Here is a 26,801-nt window from a genome sequence, read left to right as displayed (position 1 = left end):
CGAGGCAATGTAAAGAAGCAAGAGTGGACAAAGTCAAGAAAAGACTGTGAAGCCGGGGAGTCGTGGCACACGCCTTTCATCCCAGCACTTGAGAGGCAGTAGGATCGCTGTGAGTTCGAGGCCAGCCTGGTCTACAAAGCAAGTCCCGGACAGCCTACACAGAGAAGGCTACACAGAGAAATCCTACCTCAAAAAAAAAACAAAAAAGAAAAAAAGAAAAAGAAAAAAGACAAGAAAAGAATATGAAAGAAATCCTCGGAGATGCAGTTATATGAATTGTGCTATAAAAATGTTTAGTGCTGTCTGGCGTGGTGTGGTGCATGCCTTTAACTCCAGTGCTAGAGAGATGGAAGCAGTTGGATTTGTGTGATTTTGAGACCATTCTTACCTACGCTGAGTTCCAGGACAGCCAGAACTACACAGAGAGATTCTGTCTCATGAAACAAAACAAAACAACACACACACACATGCACACGCGCACGTGCACACGCGCACGTGCACACACACACACACACACACACACACACACACACACACTGTTTGGTGAGGAAGCCAGATGTGATGGCGAATGCACGTAAGTCTAACACTCAGGAGGCAAAGGCAGGGGGATGACCCCAGGATTAAGGCCAGACTGGTCTAAATTACAAAATGCAGGCCAGCCAGGACTCCGTAAACAGACTATGTCTCCAATCAAAACAAAATAAAAAATTTCAAAGGTGATGAAATAAAAGAGAGAGAGAAAAAAAAATAGTGGCTGGTGATCAGAAAAGTTGGCTACACAGCTACTTCAGGAGGCTTTCTAGACGATAAGCAAAAAGCTAAAGGCAGAAAGCAGGCAGTCAGACACACACACTCACGTATTCACATTTAAGGTGTGAGGTGAGGCGGGTGTGAGGACTGATGAAATCGATGAGGTCAGTACATACACGATAGTATGACACCCTCCTTGTCCTGTTAGATTGACAAGGCAAAGACTAGAACTGGGCTCCAAGAAAACTGTCATCACACCGTTACCTAGTCAGGCGAGGATTCCTCCAGGCCGTTTGTTCTCGCCTGACCTCCTTAGAAACAGGCTAGTGAGCTCTGTGGAAGGGAGACATACATGGGCTTTGCTCAGACGCGTTCCTTTCTGTTTGCCGTTTCACAAAGGTAACTAGGTAGGGCAGGACCACATACGTCAACACATCTTAGAGCTCAGCGTGGACTGTTAGCTAGATAGAGCTGGCCTGGGTGGACAGACAAAGAGGGCAGCATCCCTGGACTGGGGAACTTGGCAGGAGTCTCTGATGGACTCGTCCAGAACAGCACTCTGGAGCGTGCCAGATGCTGAGAGAATACGCTTCCAACACACTGCAGCTAATGGTTTCGGTTCCTCGCTTTTCCCAGCTCGCTGCTCTACAAAGAACGTCCCTCTCTGGGGACGTTTCTGCAGCCTTTCCTAATAACAGTGAAGGATACTTAATGTGAAGACATTGTGAACATGTCTGATTCTCAATTAGGATTCCTTGACGAGGAGGATTTAGATCCAGAGTCAAATCTGAGGAATCAGCTTCCAATTATATCCAATTACTTGGTGTTTTAGAATGGAGTGTGTGTGTGTGTGTGTGTGTGTGTGTGCGCGCACGTGTTTACTTTTCACATTTGAAACAAATGTGGGGAAGCATATGGCAACCATTTTCTCTCCTTTTTTTTTTCTCTCCATCAAAATCTGGAGTATAAATTAGAAATTTGGAGACTTTCTAAACAGGCATGGAAATTAGAAAAAGATTTAAAAGTTGAACTATTTTCCAAGCCCCTGCCCTCTCTCCCCTTCCTCTCTTCTTCCCCTTTCCTCTTCTCTCCCTTCCTCTCCTCTTCCCCCTTTCTTCCCTCCTCCCCTTTCTCTTCTCCTGAGTATGGATTTCCACTCCACCGAGTCTCACCAGCCTAGATGTTGGACTTTCTGAAAACATGCTATGCCCAGCAGTGAGAGGCCTTCCCAAAGGCTGATGGCTAGTTGAAACACTAGCATAGAAATATATATCATCTCTCAGGCTCTTTAAGCGTGGATTCCCTTCCTTTTGTAAAAGGCAATCCTCGTGAAAAAAAAAATTAATTATGGTATATTTGTGACCTCAGTTTGAACATCCAAGTCCTACTTCTTTTTTTTCTCCCCCAAGTAAACTGTGACTCTAAGATTTAAGCCCTTGGAAGCTAAGAGGGGATAGTACAAAGACATTATTATGGATTTTTACCATAATCAGAGATTTTTTAAAAGTATATTTTATTAATTTATTCATATCACATATCCCATCCCTTGTATCCTCCCATTCCTCCCTCCCTCCCATTTTCCCCTTACTCCCCTCCCCTATGACTGTGACTGAGGGGGACCTCCTCCCCCTGTATATGCTCATAGGGTATCAAGTCTCTTAGAATCGGAGATTTTTAAACTGTCTTTTCTAGCTATGTCATGTCCACATAGCTCTGAGTCAACATAGCTCTGAGTTCAGACAAGACAGCCTGAGATGAAGGAACAAGAAAAGCTAGTGATTTCCAGTCTTCCCTACTGGGTTTTGCTAGTATTAGTTAGTCCCAAATATTGAGACCTTGAGTATAAACTAGTGACTATGTTCAGTATTTCTGGCAGAGTTTCAATATTTTCTTTATTGGTGCTGTGTTTCATCATGTAGTACAGGCCAGCTCTAAATTTTTGGTATAACCCAGGTTCACTTTGAACTCTTGGTCATCTTGACTTAGCTGGATTGCAGGTATCCAGCTAGAACAGCACTGTTTTCTGTTAGAAGAATTGTTTGCTATTTCTATGGTAGAACACAATAAAATGGTATACACAAGTGTGCTACTTCCTGGGACCAAGGAGGTGTTGTGCCAGAGTAAAGACCTGAGTTCAAAACCACAGAACCCATGTAAAAGCCAAATGGGATAGTGTACATCTGTCATCCCAGAACTCCTACAGTGAGCTAGGAGGCAGAGAGAGGAGAGTTCACGAGAGTTCATAGGCCAACTGCAACAGTGACCACCAGAGAGACCATGCCTCCAACAGGTGGAAGGCTAGACACAACAGCTGAGGTAGTATTTTGACAACCATAAATGTACACTCATTGTACACACCCGCATACACAATAAGCCACACTGTAAAAAACCTGAGACTCATTGAGGTTATAGCTAATAGAAATAACTGAAAATGTGTGTGTGTGTGTGTGTGTGTGTGTGTGTGTGTGTGTGTGTGTGAAGATGAGACAGGATCTCACTGTGTCACTGTGTAGCCCTAGCTGGCCTGGAACTTGCTGTGTAGACTAGGCTAGACTCAAACACACAAGGCTGAGCTTGCCTCTGCTTTCCGGGTGCTAAGATTAAACGCACCGAAAGTACATTTATACACTGCCGACAGCCAAGAGTCGTTTGTATCTTTGCTCAACAAAGCCAGCCTAAACTTATACCAAGTAGAGAAGAGCAACAGAGCAACGCACATTGAGGATTTGGTAAGCAGAACGCTGCTTCCACATCCATCACCATGGTGAGCACAAGTAATCAAGATGGGGGGAATTGGTTATCAGGATGAGGAGAAATGTGCCTTCTGTGTAGTTCAATATGCTTTGTGCAATGACCAAACTGGTAGCTTTAAATGTTGATGGGGGCATCTAGCCCAAAGCTTGGCAAATAGCAAGACTTCAGTGATTACCACAATGAACAAAGGGAGGCAGAGATCATTATTGGTGACTAAATGAGAAACAATACCAAGTTTTAGGATATCCTGTATGTTGATGTTACTAGCCTTTGGAAGTAAAGTCCATTTATTATTTTTTTCAGACCAAGCATTGGAAACAAACTGTGAATATGTAATCACATAAGGATATCTTCTTCAGGAAAAATTGTTCCTTCTTAATCTTTCAGTCCGGGGGCTAATTGTGAAAGGATTAAAACCTCGAAAATTGCTTTGTTCAGCGTATTGCTTCAGGTTTCCCTTTGCAGTGTGGACAGTGTGTTTATTTGACATAACAAATACCCTCGTCCACTTTGTTCCAAGAACCAAAAGGCTGCGTGCTGGCTGGGGAGGAATTTCTCAGTTGTTTATATGTAAGGAAACACTACTGCGTTTTATTGGATGAGGCTGCGGCAGCTTCTTTCTTAAATAGGGAATGCAGAGAGGGGAGCTTTTTCCATACACATCCGAGCTGAGAGGCCAGAAAAGATTCTTCCACACTTCAGATGCCTGGCTGTTCTGGGCTCCCGAGAGCAAGAGGGACAACAGAAGTGTGTGTTCCTCACTTAGGAGCACAGACCTTCACTTTGTCGCAAGGCCACTTAGGCCTCTGCTACGTATTCTCTTAAAGTATTAGTTGGAACATTTGGCATGGGGAAAGCTGAAAACCAAACCAGATCACACATTCTGTCAGCCAAAGCTAAGTGCAGGAACGCTGGCATTAACTTTTAATTAAGCAGCCTGGGTTGAGGAGGATTGAGGGTTTGGGGTTTATTTTAGGGTTTATTTGGGTTTTTTTTTTTTTTTTTTAGATATGTACCCTATTGTGTGGGGAAAGCAGTTGTGTAAAATACATGCTCTGTGGTGAGTTCCAGGGACTGGGACAGCATGATGATCCTCCCAAACTCTGTCTTTCCTTATGATTTGAAAAAGGTACTCCTTAAATGGGCATAACTGATGGCTGATTGGCTAATGAACTTCAGAGACGGCTGAGTCAGAGCAAACAGTTGAAGCCAGCTTCGCATGTGTGTGTGTGTGTGTGTGTGTGTGTGAGAGAGAGAGAGAGAGAGAGAGAGAGAGAGAGAGAGAGAGAGAGAGAGAGAGAGAGAGAGAGGAGAGAGAAGGGGGGAGCAATGGGCAAGGGGCGGGGGTGAAGGCAGTCTGCAAGCCTAGCAGAATGTTTGAACAAGACAAAGAGCAGTTCCAGCGACCAAATAAGGAAGTCGGTGCTGAAGTATTTCAGAATAGAAGTGTGTCAGAGAGTGGAGGCAGCCTGGGAGAGTGAAGTAAGCAAGGCAGAATGGCAAAGGAATTTCTTTTCTTTCTTTTTCTTTCTTTAAACTCTCTTACACAGAGTTGACAGTGAAAACATCTTTGGTCTTTAAACAAGAGTGAAACGTACAGATTGTATATAGTCTTTTCTGTTGGCGTTTTGTAGACAAACGTCTGCAGGCATGGTTAGGAGCTGCTGGACTAATAACCACTAGCTTGTAAAACACACATACACACCACACACCCCACCAACAACAACAAGGTGAACATTGGAAGTCTCCCTGCACCTTCTCAATCAGTAATTAGTGAAACCCTGTAACTGTAGTTTCTAAGAACCAACAAAAGTATCTTGGATGCTACTTTTAAAACTATCCTAAGCCCTGCCTTTAAGCCCTCTTTAAAAATAATCCAGACTGCTTAACAAGTGAGTCACGTATCTGTATTCATTGTTTACTACTCATTCCTAACTGCATCTTATTTAAATATGCAAATTGTTACTGAAATTGCTGAAGGAAACCTCCGTTGTCTTCAAAATACAATCTTCCATGCTTCCCAAAGCAGCATCCTTAGTACCAATATGGACCAAAGCTGATTTTATTTTGGTACTTTTTTTTTCTACACACTATGATTTACACAGGATATGATTTGGGAAGTAGAATTGAGATTACTCCTTAGCATAATAAGAAATACCATTTGATTTCTTTTGCTTCTCTGTTGCTCTTTGGTGCCACAAACCCAACATTGACGAATTGCATTTCTGTTAACGTTGACACCTATTTTATACGGACACAGATAGTGATAAATACAAGGCACTGGTCCTGAGTCAGATTTTTACAAATCTTCAGTGACCCTAAACCTGTTGGCAACTTTAAGTTAAGCAAAGTGTTCTTCTCTTCCCACACCAGATGCACAGTCGGACCACCCACACTTGAATCAGGAGCCATTAGACCACTATCTAATAGTAAACAAAAGAGTGTGAGCACAGGGCTGACAGAGGGGCAGTATACACAGTCTCAGCACCCCAAAGATGGACCACTACCTTTAGATGACTGTAGCATACCGAGTACATCCTGGCTCCTAATATATACCTCCTTAAATTTAAACATAAGCTCCCCCTAACGCCCTCTGGATTGTCCTTCTGTAAAATGCAAGGGTTAGGGTCATCGCTGTCAGAGAATTAAAAATGGAATCAGACAGCAGTATACTAAAAAATAGCTCTTAAATGGTCAACTGTGCCCTAGTAATGCTTCATAAACTGACTCAACTCTTTTTTTGTTGTTGTTGGTTTTTCAAGACAGGGTTTCTCTGTGTGTAGTCCTGGCTGTTGTAGACTCACTCTGTAGACCAGGCAGGCCTCTGACTCACAGTGATGCACCTGCCACTGCCCCCCAATAGATGTGCACCACCACGCCCAGCTAACTGACTCAAAATTTAAAAGCAAACAACAAGAACAGGAAAGTGAGGGAAGCTGAAGAGGTGGCAGCTCATCCGTTAGGAGCTCTGGCTGCTCTCCTGGAGGACCTGGAGCTATCTCAACTCCAGTTCCGGGGGATCTAGTGCCCTCTCACCTCCTCTGAGGGCACTGCATGCATATGGTGCACAAACATATACTCAGACAAAATATGCATACACATAAAATAACAAATGTTTCACATTAAAAACAAAAACTAGTAATAGAGGTCAAGAAAAAACATGTAAAGCCATACTTCTGGAGACACGCTTCCTCCATGAGGCCACACCTACTCCAGCAAGGCCACACCTACTCCAACAAGGCCACACCTACATGAGCCTATGGGAGCTGTTCTTGAAACCACCACACCTGGTTTCTCACTGGCTTGGAATTCACCAGTAGGCTAGGCTGGCTGGTCACTAAGCCCCAGGGATCCAACTGTCTGCTGCCCCAGTGCTGGGATATTCTTAAACCACTATTTCCCTTGCTCTGAGGAAATAATTCAAAAAAGGAAAAATGTATAAGCCTAAAAATGTTTAATGTAAAACACACATTGTTTTTTTAAGTATCAAGAGGCCAAAATATAGTTAACTTTCTTGTTTTAAGCAATGGAGTATTATACAGCAGCTAAGATTAATACTGATGAACACTATGAATTCAAAGACATTTTTGGTCAGTCATATAATTCCCAAAAGTTGTCCTGTAAGGTTACACTGCTGGAATCTATGCTTTGAAGACCTGGAAGCAGGCAAGAAATGATGAAAGGCATTGTGCTGGTGTGTTATTCCTAAGGATATATTTTTGTCTTTATTTGAATGACTTTTCAATACATACATTTTTTTTCCCCTGAGAGAATGAAAAGGCTAACAGACAAGAAGCAATTTTCAGAGGAAGAAAGATCCTTAATTTTAAAGTGTATCTGTCCAGAAAACATAAGCCAAAAAATGATGGCTAAAATGGACTGTCACTGAGAGAAAAGCTTCACTTTTTGACCTGGGGTGGCACTATAGATTGAGAAAGATGTAGTCACAAAGCGCTGTAGAGGGCTGGGGACCTGTCTCTGCGATCCCCCAGCACATCTCTGAACCACGTGGAGTTTAAAAGACGGGCAGACTGGGTCCAGGACTAAGTATGTCTGAATCCCTTTCTTGTTCTGCTTGATACTAAGACCCCGGAACTGTAGACTCTGTTCTTAGAGGGAGTCACACATTTCACCTTAGAATACAAAATGCACTTAATAGTATCGTTGATCAATTTGAGTAATTCCTTTGCCATGGAAGATATAAAGACTTCCAGATGACTGGGAAAGGTTGTACATAAGTTGACCCATCGGAATCATTCCACTTAGAAGGGAAAATTAGTCGAGACTTAAATTAGTACATGAGTTATTAACATACCAAAGTGTCAGAATGCAAAGGAGAAACATGAAAAATATGTATATCTTCATGGAATTTATGGTGATGGGTGAGAACTTATAGGGCATTAGATGTAGTCTCCACCAGGCTCTTAAAGTGTAGACTTGAAAACCGAGGCCCAGGGTCTGGGGAGATGACTTAGTCCATAAAGTGCTTAGCACACAAGTGTGAGGATCTGACTTAAGTACCCGCCCCCAACACTTACCCCACCCTAAAAAAATGCAAAGTGCCCATAATTCCAGTGCTGGGGAGTAGAGACAAGTGGATCTCTGGGATGCCAGCCAGCCTAACTCTAGGCTTAGCTGCTGGCAGCGGTGGGGGGTTGGAGGCGGGAGGTTGTCTCAAAAGAAAGGTACAAGGACAGAGAGATGTCTCAGCAGCTAAAAGCACTTGCTACTGTTTCAGAGGACCTGAGTTGTGTTCCCATCACCAACACCAGGCAGCTCACAACACCCTGTAACTCCAGCTCCCGGGGATCTGACCCTCTATCTCTGAATATGGAGAGATTTATTTGGGAAGAAGGGAAGGGGAGAGGGGTTGGAATCTGAGTGGGCCATGAGGATAGAGAGACAGTGAGAAAGAGAAAAAAGGGGCATCCTTAGAGCAAGTGCAAGAGAGACGTGCAGGAGTGAGGGTAAGGAGGTGGCAGGTCGGGTCCTTTTATATCCCTGGGCCTAGTGGTGGACAGGTGGTGATGTTAGGGGTTGCTAAGTAACCTGGAGGCAGATCAGATGGGCAGACCGACCAGCAGATTGGCTTGTGAGCTAACAGTGTCCTCTAAGGGAGCCACAAATGGAGATACAGACAAACATATAAACATACCTGAATAAAATTACAAATAAATAGTTTAAATGTAGACGGTTTAGTTGAGCTTGAGTTTTTATATAAGCAGGAATACAACAGAGAAAGGAAACAGTGTTGACCTCTGGCCACCATCCTCCTCCCCAAATATAATGCATGCACGCATAAACATACACACACACACACACACACACACACACACACACACACACACACATAGACAAAAAGAAAGAAGGAAGCAGAGGAAGCTAAGACTCAGGACCAGTGGGTGGTGCAAGATCTCACAGCGAGCTAATGACTGAGCAGGTGCCTTTGCTGAATACAATATTTAAATCCTTAATGGGTGTTTTTCTCTCACAACTCTGCTCCCTGCCCTTCCCTTCTGCGGTGAACCTAAACAGCACTTCCATCCATCCTATTTTGACAATTTGAAGGTGTTTTAGGTGCCCTGTATCATTGACTGAGATCTGGAAGGACTTTGCCTGGCTTGCCTCATCCATTATTTAGACTCTCAGCTCCATGGTGGCGGCATCAGGTTCCCAGGAGCGGCAGCAGGAAGGGAGAAACTTCCCACGGGAGGCTGCGCTGTGCTCTCCCACATCCCCTTTCATCCTTGCAGCAATCCATGAAGTGTGTGGTAGAGTTGGGCCTGAATCACCACCGGATGATACTGACACACAGAGAGATTAAACAGCTTGCCCAGGAGTCAAACACCTGGCAAGGGGTGACATTGGGATTCAGATCCAAAGCTTGACCTTGGATGTGAATTGAACTTACGCAGGACATAAAACCGTCCGCACAGATTACAATTCCCCTGAGAACAACCAGAGGCCTGAGGAAAAATGTCTACTTTGAGGAAATAAAATTATGGATTTCCTTCAAGAAACCCCGGCAGCCTAGTGATAAAGTTCTCAGTCACAAAGTGATAACTGTCATTTCAGGGCAGCTCCCCAAAGTTCCTGCATACACAAAAATTGAGATAGAAACTAAATTTTGAGATATTATACACAGACTCAGTGAAGGAATCTATAGCTACCAAGTTCATTAATTAAACAAGGATCATAGTGAGAATTCAATAACTAATGTTTCTGTTCTCTGGGGCCAGTATAGACGAGTTCTGCGATGTCAATAGGAAAAGGATTTGGCCAATCAAATGCTCTGCTTGTCACAAGAACCAAACTGCAAATGTAGAGGCCATAACACTGTACCCATAATTCTGGATTACGTCACTGAGTATGAAGGTGAAGGCCGAGCTCCAGGCCTCTGCTGTAGCTCTGCCAGTCAGTCTTGCTCCAAGGTATTTAAATGAGCGTCAAACTAAAGGAACAATTTGAAGAAATGACCTTAGCCTATTATCTAGCCATCCCGCTTTCCAAATTATTAAAATGAGAGAAGAAATACCGTCATTACCAGTTAAAACTACCCACCTCCACAACAGGCAGAAATAAAAGTTCCAAGTCAGCCAGGCGTGGTGGCCCATGCCTTTAATCCCAGCACTGGAGAGGCAGATGTAAGCGGATCTCTGTGAGTTCAAGGCCAGCCTGGTCTACAAAGAGAGTTCAGACCAACCAAGGCTACACAGAGAAACCCTGTCTCAGAAAAAACAAAGTTCCAAGTCTTCTGCATCCCATCCAGTACTTATTCTCTGTCCCTCCCATCTTACTTTGTAACCATGTGGCTTAAGGGGTTTTGGTCCCTCTGCCCCTTTGGTAAATTTTTGATATATACATAATTATATGATATATATATATATAGTGTATGTTGACATATACATGTTTTTATATCTCCAAAAAGAGAAACCCAAAGGATGAAATGAATATAAGTCTACAAAGAAGGCTTAGCACTTTCCCACAGCTCTCCATGGATTGTTCTTGAAGACCAATAGCTCTGACTAATACTTCAACACCCACTTGAAGAACTAACACACTTACACTGATCAGAATGGGTTGGCCTTGAGCCATCCAGCTGAAAAGAACATTAGGGAACACACTCCCCTCCACGGCCACTGAACAGGTGACACATGAAAACAAGGGACTTGTCCTCCAGGCTCCACTTTGCAGAGGTCTCAAGACTTCATTGTCGTGACATTTAAATTTGGAGTTTGTAGGGTGACAACTAATGGATGATATCTAGAAATTATTTTTTTACCATATCAAGACTTTGTTTTATTTTCTTCGTTCAGTGGCAGAATGTTCTTCTCTGGTCACAAGTAAGTCGAAAATGAAAGGGAAACCTTTGGGTACTTAAAGAATGAACAGTAGGACCGTGTTCGGAGGAACATGGCGCTGGGTCGACACAAGGTTCCGAGAGACGCAGCTAGTGAATGAATGGATCTCCCAGGAAAGCATCAGGAGCTGCAGGCTAAATTCCACTCACGCATCCCCCTGTTAGGGGCCTTCAGCCTGATGCTCACTCATTGTTTAGCCTCGGACTTCTAGCTTCTGGGTGCTTCGGGGATTTCTGGTAAGCCTTTTATGGCATCCGAATGAATTAGCCATTGTGCCTCACCTACGCTCCAGTAACTCACTTTCAGTGGGCAGTTTTATCTCCCCAGATGTGCGAATTGTTCACAAGGGAGTTATGAGTAATTAACTCATAAAAGAAATGTCCAAATGAATGAACAACTGCAAAGCACCTGTTGTTCGCAGCTGATTTTGTCTCCTCGCTGCGATTATAAAGAGGCTGAGAACATAAGGCTGTGTTTTCTTCTTTTAACACTACGTGACACCTACTGGTTTGGGTTCGCGTGGAATACAATGGTGAATGGAGAATAGACCGTACAGCTTGTCTTAACGCCCAATGAAAGGAAAGTGTCAAAGTTCAAGCAAACATCAAATACCTGCGATTAGGATTATGTTGTGCTTTCATGGGCCTTAGGTCTTGATCCTTTCTTTCTATTGAAATGTTAGTGAGATGTAACAAGAATAAATTAATAAAAAAATTTCAAAAAAAGAAATGTTAGAATTATATGCTTTAAATATATTAATATGAAAATGAATATAATCAAGTTATAATCATTATACTATGGGCATTATTGGTTTTCCTTTTGAGTTTAAAAATGTGACAAAAAATGTAGTGGACTCTCATCACTGTGTCTACCATATTAAATGTATTAACTTACATATTCTAAGATGATGGCATGGGCACTTCCTGTGACCACACCTGGCTTTGTTTATGTTCACACTTATCATAACAAAGAACGTTGTGAATTCCCTGTAATTTTTTTCTTTTATTTTTCCTAATTCTTCTTTCCCCTACTTCATTGACCAGAGAAATCCCTGTCTCAAGTGATACCACTTGCCCTACAAAAATCACTGGGCACCCCTTGACCAGTGATCGCTCCCATAGTGAGGATAATTGCACATGCGACCTTTTCCGAAATTAATTCTTGTAGGATGCTGAAAATCTGTTTATGTGTTGACCTTTATTGCTAGGTTACAGACCTTTATTGGGTGTCCTATAGAAGACACATAAACAAGGGAGCAGTGACACCAAAGTCATGCCACGCTTGCTTCTACTTGCACAATGAATGGGGAAACAGTGATGTCCCCACCCCCAAGCCAATGAGCGAATTGCAACAATCACCTAAAACAGGCGTGGCCAATAGAGTGACCTCTACTGAGGTCTTCTGCAAAAACTAAAAATAATTTTCAGAGAGTCCAAGTTTTAAAGAGGCAGGACTCAATTTACTTAAGGTTGGTGTCATTTCTGTCTGTCTGTCTCTCTTTCTTTTTGTTTGTTTTTGTTGTTATTGTTCAAGACAAGGTTTCTCTGGGTAGCCCTGGCTTTCCTGGAACTCGCTTTGTAGACCAGGCTGGCCTCCAACTCAGAGAAATGCACCTGCCTCTGCCTCCTGAGTGCTGCGATTAAAGGCGTGTGCCACCATACCTGGCTTCATTTTTACGGTTATAGAGGTTAGGTCATTTGAGGTCAATGACCTCTGATGAGGGCTGTCTTGCTAGATCATTCTGTAACGGGAAGTAGGAGGACAAAAAAGTTTATGCGTGTATGTGTCCATGTGAGGATGGGGGTGCAGCAATTTTAGCAGGAACCCATTCCTGGGATAACATTGATCCATGGCCTCATGGCCTAAGCTACTCTCCTTATGCCCCGTCCTCAACTGTGTTCAGGGGAAAATAAGTTTCCAGCACATGCTTTGGTGTGTGTGTGTGTGTGTGTGTGTGTGTATGTGTCCTTGTAGAAGCAAGGAGGACACACATTCAAACCACAGCAGACTTAAAAGAAGCAGGTTTGCCCACATCAGTTAAATGGGTTTTTTTTTTTCTTTCCCATGACCTCATGCCCTTGTGTGAGGCCTATTGGAGTGCCTGTTTTCTCTTTCACTCCATTGTCCAGCAGCGGGTGCTCCAACACCCATACCAGCTTCTTTCTGGGGGTGTTTTACTCTCTGTGTCTGGGAGACGCAATGGAATGATCTGGGTGTTCTTTACATTCCCAAAGGAATTTCTATGATGTAAGATTCCATGTGATGGTGTCATCGGAGGTAATTGCAGCAAGAGCAACAACTGAGAACGTTGTGTGGCACCTAGCCCGTAGCCACACAGTGTCACCAGAAAAACAGAGAGCCTCTTATTGGAACATCTTCATTCATATTGGCCTTCTATCAGATAAAGTTTTAATTGTGTAGCATCACGCTAAAGTGACAAGTCATCTGCTTTAGCAGCATTTACCCGTAGAATCTGTGGACGGAGCCAGCAGGGCACATTCAATTTGGAAGTGGGTTCTCAGTTGTGAGTCAGACCCATTAGGGACCCAAGCAGGACACAATTAGGAGCTGTCTCAATGACTTCAGGTCAAGTGGACAGCATGGCCCACAATCAAGCTTTACTATAATAAAAAATTGTTGATTTTACTAACAGGCACAGTAACATCCGAGGATGGTTACTTGATGGACTTTCCATACATACAGAGTTTTTGTTTTAATGATATAGTCCCTGGGATCTGAGCTCTAGAATCCATGATATACATCATGAGAGAACACTCATAGCGTGATTGTTATTGTGTCATTTGAAGTGAAACTCAAGACTAGTGTTTTTTACTCTATTAAATGTTCTGCTTTATTTTTATATTTAAAAAAAAGTTTTTAAGGGGATGAGGATGTAGGTTAGTGTTAAATCCCCACATCATCTTACCCTCACCACCTTCAATAAGCTCAGAGGTTGGGGAAGGCTGTTGTGGCAATTGTCTTCAAGACATGACAAAGCTATTGTGCATGGACCTGGAGTAGCTGAGGTGGCAGGAATCGAGCCAGTCAACCCTCTAGCTTGGACTGGGCCAGTATTCATAGTTGATAGCCTCTGAGGGAGAGAGAGAGTCAATTTCCTCACGGAGGTGGCCCCTGCTAGGATACCCATGGACCAGTGGATGGCCCCACCCTCATACACATATGGGCAGTACTAATCAGACTCAATGAGTTAATAAAGGAAATTATAAAATTGGGAGGCAGGTAAAGTAGGAATTTGGCAGTGGTTGGGGCATGGGTATGATCAAAATACATTATGTACATGTATGAAATTAATATAATTAAGGAGATTCAAATTGAAGAAATCAGCCAACAGTCAATCCAACTTGAAAACAACCAATCAAATCAACCATCCCCAAACTAATAGGTTAAAAGTAGAAACCCGGGGCCAGAGAGATGGCTCAGAGCTTATGAACATTGTCTGCCCTTCCAAAGGTCCTGAGTTCAATTCCCAGCAACACATGGTGGCTCACAACCATCTATAATGAGATTTGGTGCCCTCTTCTAGTGTGCAGACATATATGTGGACAGAAATAATAAAGAAATAAATCTTTAGGAAAAAAAGTAGAAACCCTAGGAGATTTTCTGTCAACCCCCTCCCCCAACAGTAATGAATTCATTATTTGTTACTCTCAAAGCTTAGCCTCTTAAATGCCCCACTTTTCTTTTAATTTTTTTTTACTTTTTTTTTAAACAATAATTAGGTGGTAATATGGAAATGAATGTGAGTCATATAAAATACTATATTTAATTACAGAGTCTAAATTCAAAGTGGCCAAAGATTTTAAGTGCTTATTTTTTATGAATTTAAAAAAATGGATCTTCAATTTTTAAATACTAATTTATCATTAGTAGTAGTAATAGTTGGTGGTATGTGTATTAGTAGTTGATGTGTGAGCTAGAGCTCGTGCGTGCTTGTTACCTTATGTGGAGGTAGAAGAACACCCTCGCATGTTGGTTCCTTCTTTCCACTGTGGGTCATGGGGACAGAATTCAAGTTGTCAAGCTTGTATGGCAAATGCTTTTACCCACTGAGTCAATACTCAGAAATATTTCCTAAAAATAACTCCAGTTGGAACCAGCATCAGCTAAAAAAAAAATCTATCTTCAACCCACAATTTTCTTAGCCCTTTTTGATTGCTACCAATGCTTGAGACTCCCGAGAGGGCAGTAGCTACAGACCAGAAAGAGCAGCTACCAGGCTAAGATCACCATCCTTTGAAAATACCAAAGGCCCCAAAGCAAGTGGAAACTGTACGTGATGCTGAACTGGTAACAGAATGTCTGTTGTTGAGCATCGTCCACCATGCCGGGCTATATTAAAGGCCTCCTCAGAGAAAAATGTGACAACCTAGAAGCCAAAAGTCCAAGAAAAGACCCCAAGCTTTGCTAGCTTTCATTAAAATTTATGTTTAGCGAAGTGCCTAAAGAGACATTAATATCCCTTTTGTCGACACATGTAAATAAAAGTATGAAATGTTTGTTGTAAAAAAAAAATACAGATGTTGATGCTAAATTCTAAGTTAGAAAAGCTTGGTTAGGCAGTTGTAGATCTGTGTTGGTGGGCTCATTAGTGGATAACGATCAAAAGGCGTTTTTCTTGATTTGCTACCAGTATGTGCTTCTATAAAAGATGGTTATGTGGATGGAGATTGTTGACAGCAGCGCTTGCCCGCGGCCTTAGTGTGTGTATGTGAGAGGTGGATGGGACAAGGCCTAGAGAGACAGCTTATGGTTCCTGAGCATTGACTGCTCTGATAAAGGGCCAGAGTTTGCATCTGGCAGCTCACCACTGCCTGGGACTCCAGCTCCAGGCAGTCCAATCCCTGATTCAGTCGTCTGGCTTTGGTGGGCACCTGTAAACTTCAGAGAAGACAGGGATGGAGGCAGGAGGATGGGGTGAGCATCACTACCAAGACTGTTTTGTTAAGTGCATAGCAGTTGTTGTCAGCTCCTCTTCATCTCAGCCGGCTGCCTGCTTTGCAACCCTGGCTTGAGGGTAATGTGAAAAGAAGGAAGAGTGAGTCAAGGCTTTCCCTCGCACATCCCCATCCCCCTCCAACAACTGAAAATTAAGCTGAAGGCTCTCTCCGGAGAATCCAGTCTGCATATTCGAGCCCTGGATTTGTGAGCTGAAGAGGGCTGGCTGTGAAGCTGAGGCAAGGGTCCTAAGGGAAATGTGTTTCTAAACATCTCAAGAAAGGACAGATGGAATCTCACAAGGCTGCTCTGGGCAGATCTATCCATGACCTATTTGCGCTCTGACTCCCCCACCTTAGCTTAAAACCACGAAACACACACATATCTGTGTGTGTGTGTGTGTGTGTGTGTGTGTGTGTGTGTGTGTGTGTATACATATTTTTTTTTTTGAGGCAGGGTCTGTTTGTGTAGCCTTGGCTGTTCTGGACTTCATTTGTAGACCAGGCTGGCCTTGAACTCACAGCAATCCACCTGCCTCTGCCTCCCAAGTGCTGGGATTAAAGGGGTGCGCCACCACGCCCAGCCCCACGAAACTTATATCCAGGGACAGTGAAGAAAAACAAAACAAAACAAAAAGTGCAAAGAGGTGCTTGTGGAGCGTATTCTCCACAGGGCAGCAGAGGTCTGGGCTTTCTTTCCCCAGCTCTGGGGAAATTCTCATTGGAGTGTCCACTGACCCTTAGTACACAGCCAAAGTAATGGTCGCTCTGTGTCCGCACCTCCCACGGTCCCCCCCCCCCCCCCGCAGCCCCGACAACTTTGCCATTGAGAACATTAAACTGTTCCTCGGTTTGCATCACTGCCTTAAATCATGTTAGAATTTAGCTCTAAAGACTGAAAACAGGCCATTGAGATGGCTCAGTGGGTAAGGGCTCTTGTCACTCCACCTGACAACCTGAGCACAATCTCTGGCAGTCAGTTCTGTCCCACACCCAGGTCACAGGGCCAGAGGAACACTGAAGTGGCATCACTGATGCCTATATGCCCCATCCTTCTGTTTTTATATTTAAAAAGCACAATATTTATAGACTGGAATTTAAGTACCCACAAGATGAATCCAGTACCTACAAAAATAAGAAAACAGGCAAGTTCTATAGTTCAGGCCCAACTCATTTTCCTCTTTCCTCCCTGATATGACACCACCCCTGAGAAAACCCAAGCAGCGTCACCACTGCTGGCCCTGATGGTCATTTAATGGGAAAATAAGCAGACTGTGATTCAAAACTAGAGGCAAAACAACACGGTGAGATGTTGTATCCTTCGCTCTTTTAAACATTTTTCCCCTCAGGCTAGTAAGGATGTTACCTGTCACCTTTTTTTTTGCGTTGAAAAATAATAAGCCTGTATCACTCTGAAAACAATGACAGCAGCGTATTTGTTAGGTTAAAGAAAAAAAAAACTAGGCCACAGAATCATATGTAAACGATGATCTAATCTATGTTTTAAATATGTGCTTACATACACATACACAAGTCTGGAAAAGCACACTCCAGGGAGTTAGCAATGTTTATCTCTGGGGGTAAATTACAGAGTGCCGTTCATTTCTGATTTATTGCCGGAATATTTTTACAGGCATCATTTTTCATTTTAAAAATCAATAAAAGATATTCAGGAGGGAGGAGAGGAGCGTGAGAGAAAGCATCTGCCTTAAGACTGTGAAACAAAGAGCTGACAATGGTTCCACGGGTGGGCACTCTGACTGCTTTGCCAGTGGTCCCAGATTCCATTTCCAGAAATGACGTCAGGCCTGCTTGGCAACTCCAACTCCAAGGGATCTGACGGCTGTGGGGCACCCGCGTGAACACATGTACAATAAAGGTTTTCCTAGAAACCTACAAGAAGAACATTATGATAGGCAGATTTGGGCCCAGGGGTCCCGCTCAAACTATGGCACCAGCCAAGGACAATACAGGCCGTAAACTTTAAACCCCTACCCAGATCTAGCGAATGGACAGGACATTCTCCACAGTTGAGTGGAGAGTGGGGTATGACTTTCACACATACTTTGGTGCCTCATATTTGACCATGTCCCCTGGAGGGGGAGACCTGGTGGCACTCAGAGGAAGGATAGCAGGCTACCAAGAAGAGACTTGATACCCTATGATCATATAAAGGGGGAGGAAGTCCCCCTCAGGCACAGTCATAGAGGAGGGGAGTAAGGGGAAAATGGGAGGGAGGGAAGAATGGGAGGATACAAGGGATGGGATAACCATTGAGATGTAACAAGAATAAATTAATAAAAAATAATAATAAAGTACAAGAAAAGAAGAAAAAGAAATACTGTGGCCGGGTATGGTGGCGCACATATTTAATCCCAGTACTTAGGAGGCAGAGGCAGGAAGATCACTGTGAGTTCGAGGCTAGCCAGGACAGCCAAGGCTAACACAGAAAGACCCTGTCTTGGGGGCGGGGGAAGACTGTGAATCAAGAAATCCTACTGTAGATCCAATAATGAAGAAGCAGGTAAAATTTCAACGCGTGCTGTAATTGCCACTCATTGGTATTTCTTCTGTGGCTAATTTAGAGACGGTGCCAGGGCCCCAGCCAAGCCTTGTAGTTCGACTCCAGCAACCAGGGCCCTGATGCCCTGGCCAGTGATTCTCACATTCAGTACAAGTTAGCTATATTTTTTTTTTCATTCATCCATCCATTCTACTGAGAGCTTATTGTGTGTAAAAGATTTGGTTCCGTTGCTCAAGAAAACACACATTCTGGCAGGAAAAAAGCAAGGCAGAAATAACTGTGATAGGCGTGCTGGCCAGATATTGGAGGATTATACTCGGAGCCAGGCTGTTCTTAGCTAAAGTGGTGAAAGGGAAATTTGGTCGTCTGGATTTGTGGCTAAGCCCATAATCTGTCACAGCTTTGCTATCGGTAATTAATTGTGAGCCAGCGAGATGGCTTAGTGGGTAAAGCCACTTGCCACCAGGCCTGGACACCTCAGTTGCATCCTCTGAAGCCACATGGTTGAAGGAGAGGACAGACTTCCAAAGTTGTCCTATTACCCCCCTACACACACACACACACACACACACACACACACACACACACACAGACACACACAATAGATGGAAAACTTAATTATGGAATCAGTGTGTCTCATTTCTTCCTTTTAAAACACTGCAAGACGGAAATTGCTCTGTAGAAGTTTTAAGCAAGTGACTTCGGTCCTCTAGACGGGCTGGCCAGATTCGGACCAGTTGTTCCCAAGACTTTGTAAATGGGTGTCTGAGAAACTTTTGCCCGGAAGGCTCTCAGATTCAATGATTCCTTGGTACACAGAACCCCGTAAGCTACTTATAGGAGTCAACATTTCTTTTCTTTAGAAATGAAACGCCTTGTGTGCCTTTTTATTTAAAGGCTGCATATTTTGAGCCTGCCAGTCCGGCCCCTGGGCTAGCCTTTTCCTAACCCCGCCTCCGGCCCCAGTGGTATTCCATTTGGGTGCTTCCGGTTTCTTTTAGTTTTTCAATCCTTTCTCCTAGCGTGCCAGGCATGGGGTTTCGAGGGCACCTCTCTTTGATCTGTAAAGGAAAACCCAGACTTAAAAACTGTGAGAGAATATTGCCTATGACGTGCAACCAACACTTCTGTTGACTTAGAAAGGTTAAATTCTTCCCCTCTTCCCCGTTATCAGTTGTGGAACTTAGATCCACAGAAGCCCAATTTGTAAACCTGGCTTCTGCTAAGAAGGGGCTCCTGAGGAGAGGGAAAGGCAAAAGGCGGGACAAGGTTAAAAGGGGACGGACACCCTAGCGTGGGGGCTGCTCCCCAGGGCCTCGGCCACGCCCCCCTGCCTTGCTCCAGCTGGCCTAGCCCAGCAGCCGCCGGACTCTTATTTTGAAGGGCGGCGGGCAGAAGCCCTCCTAGGCTCACTGAGTCACCGAGCGGCGTGGCTCTATAAAGCTTAGGTACCTGCCCGGCGCAGCCGGAGGAGTCCTCGGCACCCACCCTCTTGCTTCGCTGGGACCCGAGATCGGCAAGTGTCGGCCAGAACCGGGAGATTTAAGGTAGGCGCGGGAGACCTAGCACCGTGGCTGCTGGAAAAAGTTTGAATTAAAGAGCTGACACTGCGGGCCTGAAGGACAGCCCTTAGGAGCCAGCTGGGGCGTGCTGGGGACCCCGAGCAGCGGATCGTTGCTCCCCAGAGCCCCTCCTTCCCACTAGCGGAATCAGAGTCCTGTCTCCTGGAAGTGAGCTCCAGATGGGACTTTTTTCATCCTTTCCACAGAGTTGGGACTGGAGAAGATGCATTGGCACTCGGGAGGACCCCTTCCCTCTTCTCCAGCTTCCCTGACACCAGCCCCCTGTAAACCGAGGCACCAATTGGACCCGTCAGAGCTAGCGGGGCAGCCAGAGATTTGGGGGTGGGAGCTGGGAGGGGGAGATGACCTCATCCTCTGGCTGTCGGGTTTGGTCTTGGAGGAGGGGTCGACCCCTCCCAAGCCCCTCCCCCTCCTGGTCTCTCTCTCTCTCTCTCTCTCTCTCTCTCTCTCTCTCTCTCTCTCTCTCTCTCTCCTCCCTCCCTCCCTCCCTCCCTCCCTCCCTCCCTCTCTCTCTCTCTCTCTCTCTCTCTCTCTCTGTGTGTGTGTGTGTGTGTGTGTGTGTGTGTGTGTTTGACTCTTTTTGGATGTGAGTCTCTCTTGTTTCTTCCTCCTCTCCTCCCCGCCCCCCCCCCCCCCTTTCCCTGTCTCCTCTCACTTTTCCCCTCTCTCCTCTCTTCTCATGCTAAATGCACATCCGCACCTTTTGGTCACATTCCCACCTGGAGGACGGGTGCTATGGTGCGGTATTCCACACCTAGTACGCGCGACTTTCAGGCTAGCCAGCTGCTCCCCCTCTGTGGTCTCCCTACCCACGCTTTGTTAGGTTAGCTGCGCCAGATTCTGCGCACTGTCCAGAGTCCTCTCCTCTAGGATGATGTGCTCCGAAACCTGGCCCTCTAGATCCTGAGGAGGGCCGCCAAAGCGGGTGGGGATTGGCTTCCCCGCCCTTTGCCCTATTTCACACTACTGTGGCTCTGTGTGCACTGGTGAGTTGTCCAGAAGGCAGTTCAGTCACACCGAGTTTAGCTCCAGGATTGGGGCTTTTCCCTCTATTTCTGGCAACTGACTAAAACGGGGTTAGGTCTCTTTTGACAAACTCATCTTTCTGCGCCGCTCAGCTGGATCTTGTAGTTGTTGCAGGCCTGGACAAGCCAAGCCCACTGACTGGTCTTTTGGAGAATCTCTGGTGTATATTCCTCAGACACTGGGGTCTGCTTACAGCTGGAGTGCGCCCCCTGTCCTCCAGGTCTAATATGAAGCTACAGATAAATTTGAGAAAGGTAGAAAGAGCATCAGGCAGGCCTAGTAAGCAGCGACACTTTCCTGAAGAAGTGTCCCTTCCAGATGAGAGACTGGTCCCACCATCTGGCCATGCGGATGCTTTCTAGATTTCTCCTGAACTATCGTCTTGGGAGATAAGTATACAGCTGTGTCCAGGTGCTGGGTTCCTTCTGTGGAATACCAGCAGACCAGTGTATCCTCCTCCAGACCTTTTCTTCTCTCCTACCGAAAGTCTTCTGCTCTTCAAGATTTGAAGGGTTGGATTTAATGACAGCAGTTTGAAAAAAAAATTTCCATAGGCTGTTAGTGTTTGGTTGGTATTAGAAGAAGGTATGAAATAAATGTACTCTGAGCTTCTGGGTCACTGTAAGATTTTAAGTTAGAGAGGCAGAAAAATGACCAGTCACCCTAAGGCAAATATAAGCCTACAAAAGGAGGTAGAAAACAGATTTGCAATTAATTCCTATGTGATGATCCACAGCATATTTATAGATACGTATATAATTATAATGTGTATTGTTGTCTTTAGTACAAGGAGTAGAGAGGGTTAGCCATCTGGTAATAAAACGTGCTAGCATCCTAATCATTTCTTTTTCTTTGGCTCTGGGAAAGCTTGAGATGCTGAGGGAAGAGCCTGGGTGAGTGGGTGGAATAATGTAGCTTTATTCTCTATGATTGTTGAAAGCCATGACATTCTGATCGCTGGCGTGGGACACTGGCTCACCTGCTACCTGCCCCATCTGCCCTGGTAAGAGCGTCATTGTCTTAGACAATGGATAGACGCCCCACTTAGAGGAACCCTGAGCTTGCTGCAGAATGCCTCAGGGGCTCTTCATACAGTTCCCAGTTGGTCTTTAGCGCTTTAAACATGGCAGAATCAAAACAGTGGCCCTTTACTATACTGTATTGGGGGTGAGTTTCAAATATTCATGGTGTTGTCTTCTTAGGCCCAAACCTGGTGTCTTAAGAACTTTGCTTCTTGGGTGTATTGCCACTTTTCAAGGTTGTAGAGTCTCCCATCCCACCCACCTCAATATAGTGTCTTCCCCAGACTGCAATAAACCACTGGCTACTTACAGAAAGAATTTCCTAAAAATTATCAGAGTCCGTCCCGCTCAAAGTATCAAAGTTATTAGGGATGACACCCAACAATTATTGATTATCCAAAGAATTAATCCTTGCTCTCTCTAAATTTCTTTCAATGTCATCACAAACTGTTAAGCTGTGTAGAACATTGTCACTTCTTTGTGGTGTCTATTTACATCAGGAAATTTGTATCAAAATTTATTGGACTTTTTCAGCACTTATTTCAAAGGGTCATGTAAATATTGGGTGACCAAAGTTTGCTGCATTTCTCAAATTATGTGCCATTTAGTATCTTGCCAAGCACTCCTTCATCTTCAGATAAACAGTGGAGAAAGCCACTAAAAACACACTTCACTTTTTTTTTTAATTTAAGAAAAAAAATAATGCTAGTTATAAGAGCATTAAATGCTCTTTTGAAAGTGTACCTCTGTAAGTCCCTTCTCTCTTGCAGCTTCCAGGGAATAAATTCATATGTGTATGTCACAGGCTAAAGAACTAGGCATAGTTTCACCCATAGAGATTAAGTAGATAGAAAGCAATGGGACTTTGCTGCAGAGAAGGCGTGGGGACAGACTGACTAATAAAGACTAGAAGTATCAGGAAGGGAGAAGCGCTCTAGGGCAGTCTGCCAACCACTGCATGGACTCTTTTGGTTTTTTGAGACAGGGTTTCTCTGTGTAGCCTTGGCTGTCCTGGACTCACTTTGCAGACCAGGCTGGCCTCGAACTCACTGTGATCTTCGAGCATGTGCTACCACGCCCAGCCCCCTCGTGGACTCTTTAGGACATATCCTGTCCCTACTCAGCTGACTTGTTGGTTACAGGCTTTAGGGTCAACCACCATGGGTAACACGAGCCATTCCAGGTACGTGAGCAGCTCGGTGCTTGTATATTTTGGATCATGACTACAAGGAAGCAAAGTGAAACTGAAGGGTGGTTAGCTAACGTCAGGCCGAGGCTCCCTGCTCAGTGCATTTCAGCCTAACCGCCTCAGCATCGTCGCCGCAATGGCAGGTTGAAACTGGTGATTTTCACAGCAGCACAGAGACTGTTGGAAGCACACTGGCTTATAGGCTGGAAATCGTTTCCTCCTGAGGGAAAGACTGCCATTGGCAGACAAGGTGCGTCAGCCAGAAGAATTGAGCAGTGACCATTTTTCTGGCTTCTGTTGGCAGAAACCTTGCTTCTTCTTCTTCTTCTTCTTCTTCTTCTTCTTCTTCTTCTTCTTCTTCTTCTTCTTCTTCTTCCTCCTCCTCCTCCTCCTCCTCCTCCTCCTCCTCTTCCTCCTCCTCCTTTTCTTCCTCTTCTTTTTCTTTTTTAAAGAAAGATGTGTTAAAAATAGACTCTCATAAGAAGACACTCAAAACCAAGTAAAAGGAATAAACCCTGGAGTTTCGCCAGGAAGAGAGAGAGAAAAACTAATGCTTGTTGAAAAACAAAACAAAACAAAAAAATGATCGCTAGGCTGGGGAGGTGGGTCAGTTGATGAAGTGCTTGTCCTGAAAGAACCCACATTTGTGACCCCAGAGCTGAGGATGCAGAGACTAGGAAGTTCATCATACTGGACAAGTTCAAGTGAGAGAGATTGTAGAAGAAGAAGAAGAAGAAGAAGAAGAAGAAGAAGAAGAAGAAGAAGAAGAAGAAGAAGAAGAAGAAGAAGAAGAAAAGAGTGGATCCCACTTGAAGAACAACACCTGAGAACTGAATTGTCTCTGCCCCCCCCCCCCCCGAGAGACAGAGAGACGGAGGGGCACAAACCTCTAAGCTCTACTACGTATACCTACAATACAAGCATATGACCATATCACACTGACACTCACACAAACTAAATGAAGAGCTGCCAGGCCTTAAAATGGCTGAGCTACATTGCATACAGTGGCTAGGTTCCCAGGCCAGCCCAGCAATGCTGCTGAGGTTAGGCTGCATTCATTATTAATAGTACTGTAGGACCAGTTGTTATTGGGGGCGGGGATGCACTCTATCCAACTTGAACACTTTAGGGTTTTTAGTCCTAGTAACAATGACAGAGGGGACCTTCCTTTTCTTTTTCCATTTAATCCAAGAGGAAATGTAAAGTACAGAGATGGATTCTTCTTTCAGCCTCCTCTTTTGCTAACAGACGCTCCACCCTGGATTCCTGGAGCTGTGGGGAAGGGGGATCCTGCTGAAGCTGGCTTTGTAGCAACAGAAGGAAAGAGAAGAGAAGAGGCCTGCAGTGGTGGAGAAGGGAAGGCTAGTCACCCATCGCCTGGTTGGGATGGCTTAGCCTCGTGAGCTACCTACCTACTGACTTGCACTATTTTCCTTGGTAAACAAGAGGTTTGCAGTAGGAGCCAAGCTGAGGCTTTAACATGGGTTAGTTGCATGTTTAGTAGTTTTTAGACTGGGATTTGGTTTTAAGTGGGATCTGGACCAATAGAAGGAAAGACAATACATAAGTGCTTCTTTCTGCTCACCCTCACTCTCTTCTTCTGCTTCCTCCCCTTATCAATCTGCTATATTCCTAAACTAGTGCCAATTTGAATATGAAGATGTATGAACAACTAAATTGGAACAAATATATATGATATATATGTGTGTATATATATATATAAATATATATGTATATATATATATTTATATATATATATATAAAACATGGATCATTTATTGAACACTTTCTACCAGAAAATGTGCTGAACTATTTACTCCTTCATGTCATTAGTCCCCATAGTCATCCAGTGTGCTCTGTACTTTGAGCACTCACATCTCAGAAATGATGAACGGGAGACTCGGAGCGGGTTAGTCATTTTCCCCAAAGTCATACAAAGCAGAAAGGGCAGCACTGGGCCTTAGTAAATCAACAAATAATATTGAGTAAGTTCTGTGCCCCCCCCCCCAGGCACTGTAAGAATAAAGCAACGGTCTACATATGCAAAACTCCCTGTCCTTCTTGGAGCTTAAATTCCAGGGGTGAGTGACAAACCATAAACACCTTATGCTTCAGCTGGACCTGCTCACTGCAGGAGAAGCAGAGCTGTGGAGGAGGCTAAGGAATGTCAGTCTGGGGTGGGATTCTGGGAGACAGAAAACATAGACCTCCTCGTGGTTCTGAGCCAAGAGAGTCCAGAGCACGCACGGGGTTGCTTCTTGCTGCGAACCATTTTGTTTTGTGCCACTCGGTGTCTGATGACCCGCTGTCCTCATCAATCATGGCCCGTCCTCCCAGGAAGTACCCAAAAAACAACTCCCAAAGGACTTGACCTTTGTCTGTCCAAAGGTCAGGAGAGATGGAGACAGTTGCTGGAGGGACATTCCAGAGAAGGTGGGGCCCCTGTGTTCAGCAGTGGGTTGGAGTTAGCCTTAACCGAAAGGGCGAAGGAAGTTCTCTGGGGCTGGACAGAAGGCTGAGTCCTAAGGCAGTGGCTTAGGAACTGTAGGAGTTGGGGCGGGAGCCTGTGGGAGTTCTCTCTGACTGTTTCTGCTTTCTTTGTGAAATGAAGAACTCATTTCAGCTGGGAGTGGGTTGGGGAGGGAGGGGAGGGGACAGAATGAGACAAGAGATGGGTAGCAGTCACCTGGGAGAGAGGAAGCCTGCCTTGAAGTGGTGAAATGTGCAGCCGGGGTCATCCCAAGTTCAAAGTCTTTCTCTTAATGTCTGTGATAAATTGGAGCTCAGAACTCTGCCTCCCTCTTGAGGAGAGGAACTCTATTTCTTGTCTGTATGTGCCACTTGCTTCTTGTGGAGTGCTGCAGTTAACATATGTTCAGTATTGTCAGTGATGGCCATATGAAATATCTGAGTTCTAGACCAGCCTGGTCTGCATAGTGAGTTCCAGACCAGACAGGACTACACAGTGAGATCCCAGCTGAAAGTCCGAAACATGTCTTTCTTTTCTTTTTGTTTCATTGTCCTTTTTTAAGTGTTTCTTAAGATTCATTTTGTCCCTATAACAACTTGGGCAGCAAGATGTTCTGTCGCTAGCTATTTCATTAACTCAGCCCCATCTCCCTCTGGCTGAGTATTGAGAGAATTCTTTTCGTTCGTTTATTTATTTATTTTTTTAGACAGGGTCTTACTTTGTTCAGTCTGGCCTCAGACTCCTGTACTCCGATGATCTTTCTGGCACAAGTAGCTGAGACTCCATGAGAAACACTATAGCCAGCTACTGGGAGAGAATTCTCTTTGTCATCTTGTTTTGTGTTCTGACGTGCGCTGCTTAAATCGAACCCCGTCCTTTCCTTCTGTGCCTTTGTTAAGGTCAGCAAAGACGCCTTCCATTGGAATCCACTTGTTAGCCAGTGCAGCGCAGCACACACAGTCAGCTGGGAAAGCAGGAAACCAAGGGGGCTTGTTAGACTCAGCCAGGAAACAGATACCAGGTTATCTCAACTTAGCTGGAATGTCCAGATAGTTAAAATGTGGGCTAAGGGAAAGGCTCAGTCAGTACCATGCCTGCCACACAAGTACAGAGATCCAAATTTGGGTCCCCAGCACCTGTAGTAGCAGCAGTGGGAAGACAGAGACA

General features: G+C 44.6%; 1 protein-coding gene across 6 annotated transcripts in view; it reads left to right on the top strand.

Annotated features, from left to right (window-relative positions):
- The window catches only part of PALLD (palladin, cytoskeletal associated protein), a 400,257-nt gene that overhangs the window by 297,334 nt on the left and 76,122 nt on the right, over positions 1-26,801 (top strand). The window contains exon 1 of one of the 6 annotated variants that reach the window (XM_084759535.1): positions 19,763-19,891. The exons of the other annotated variants lie outside the window; for them this stretch is intronic. The gene's annotated coding sequence lies outside the window, so the exon portion shown is untranslated. Of the gene's footprint in view, positions 1-19,762; positions 19,892-26,801 lie in introns of those variants that run through there. 6 annotated transcript variants of the gene reach the window in all.

Source organism: Acomys minous (genome assembly GCF_964271855.1).
Source record: "Acomys minous genome assembly, chromosome: 15".
In the NCBI taxonomy this organism is placed as follows: Eukaryota; Metazoa; Chordata; class Mammalia; order Rodentia; family Muridae; genus Acomys; species Acomys minous.
Note: the sequence above shows the minus strand (reverse complement) of the source record. Positions and strands in the feature narration are given on the sequence as shown.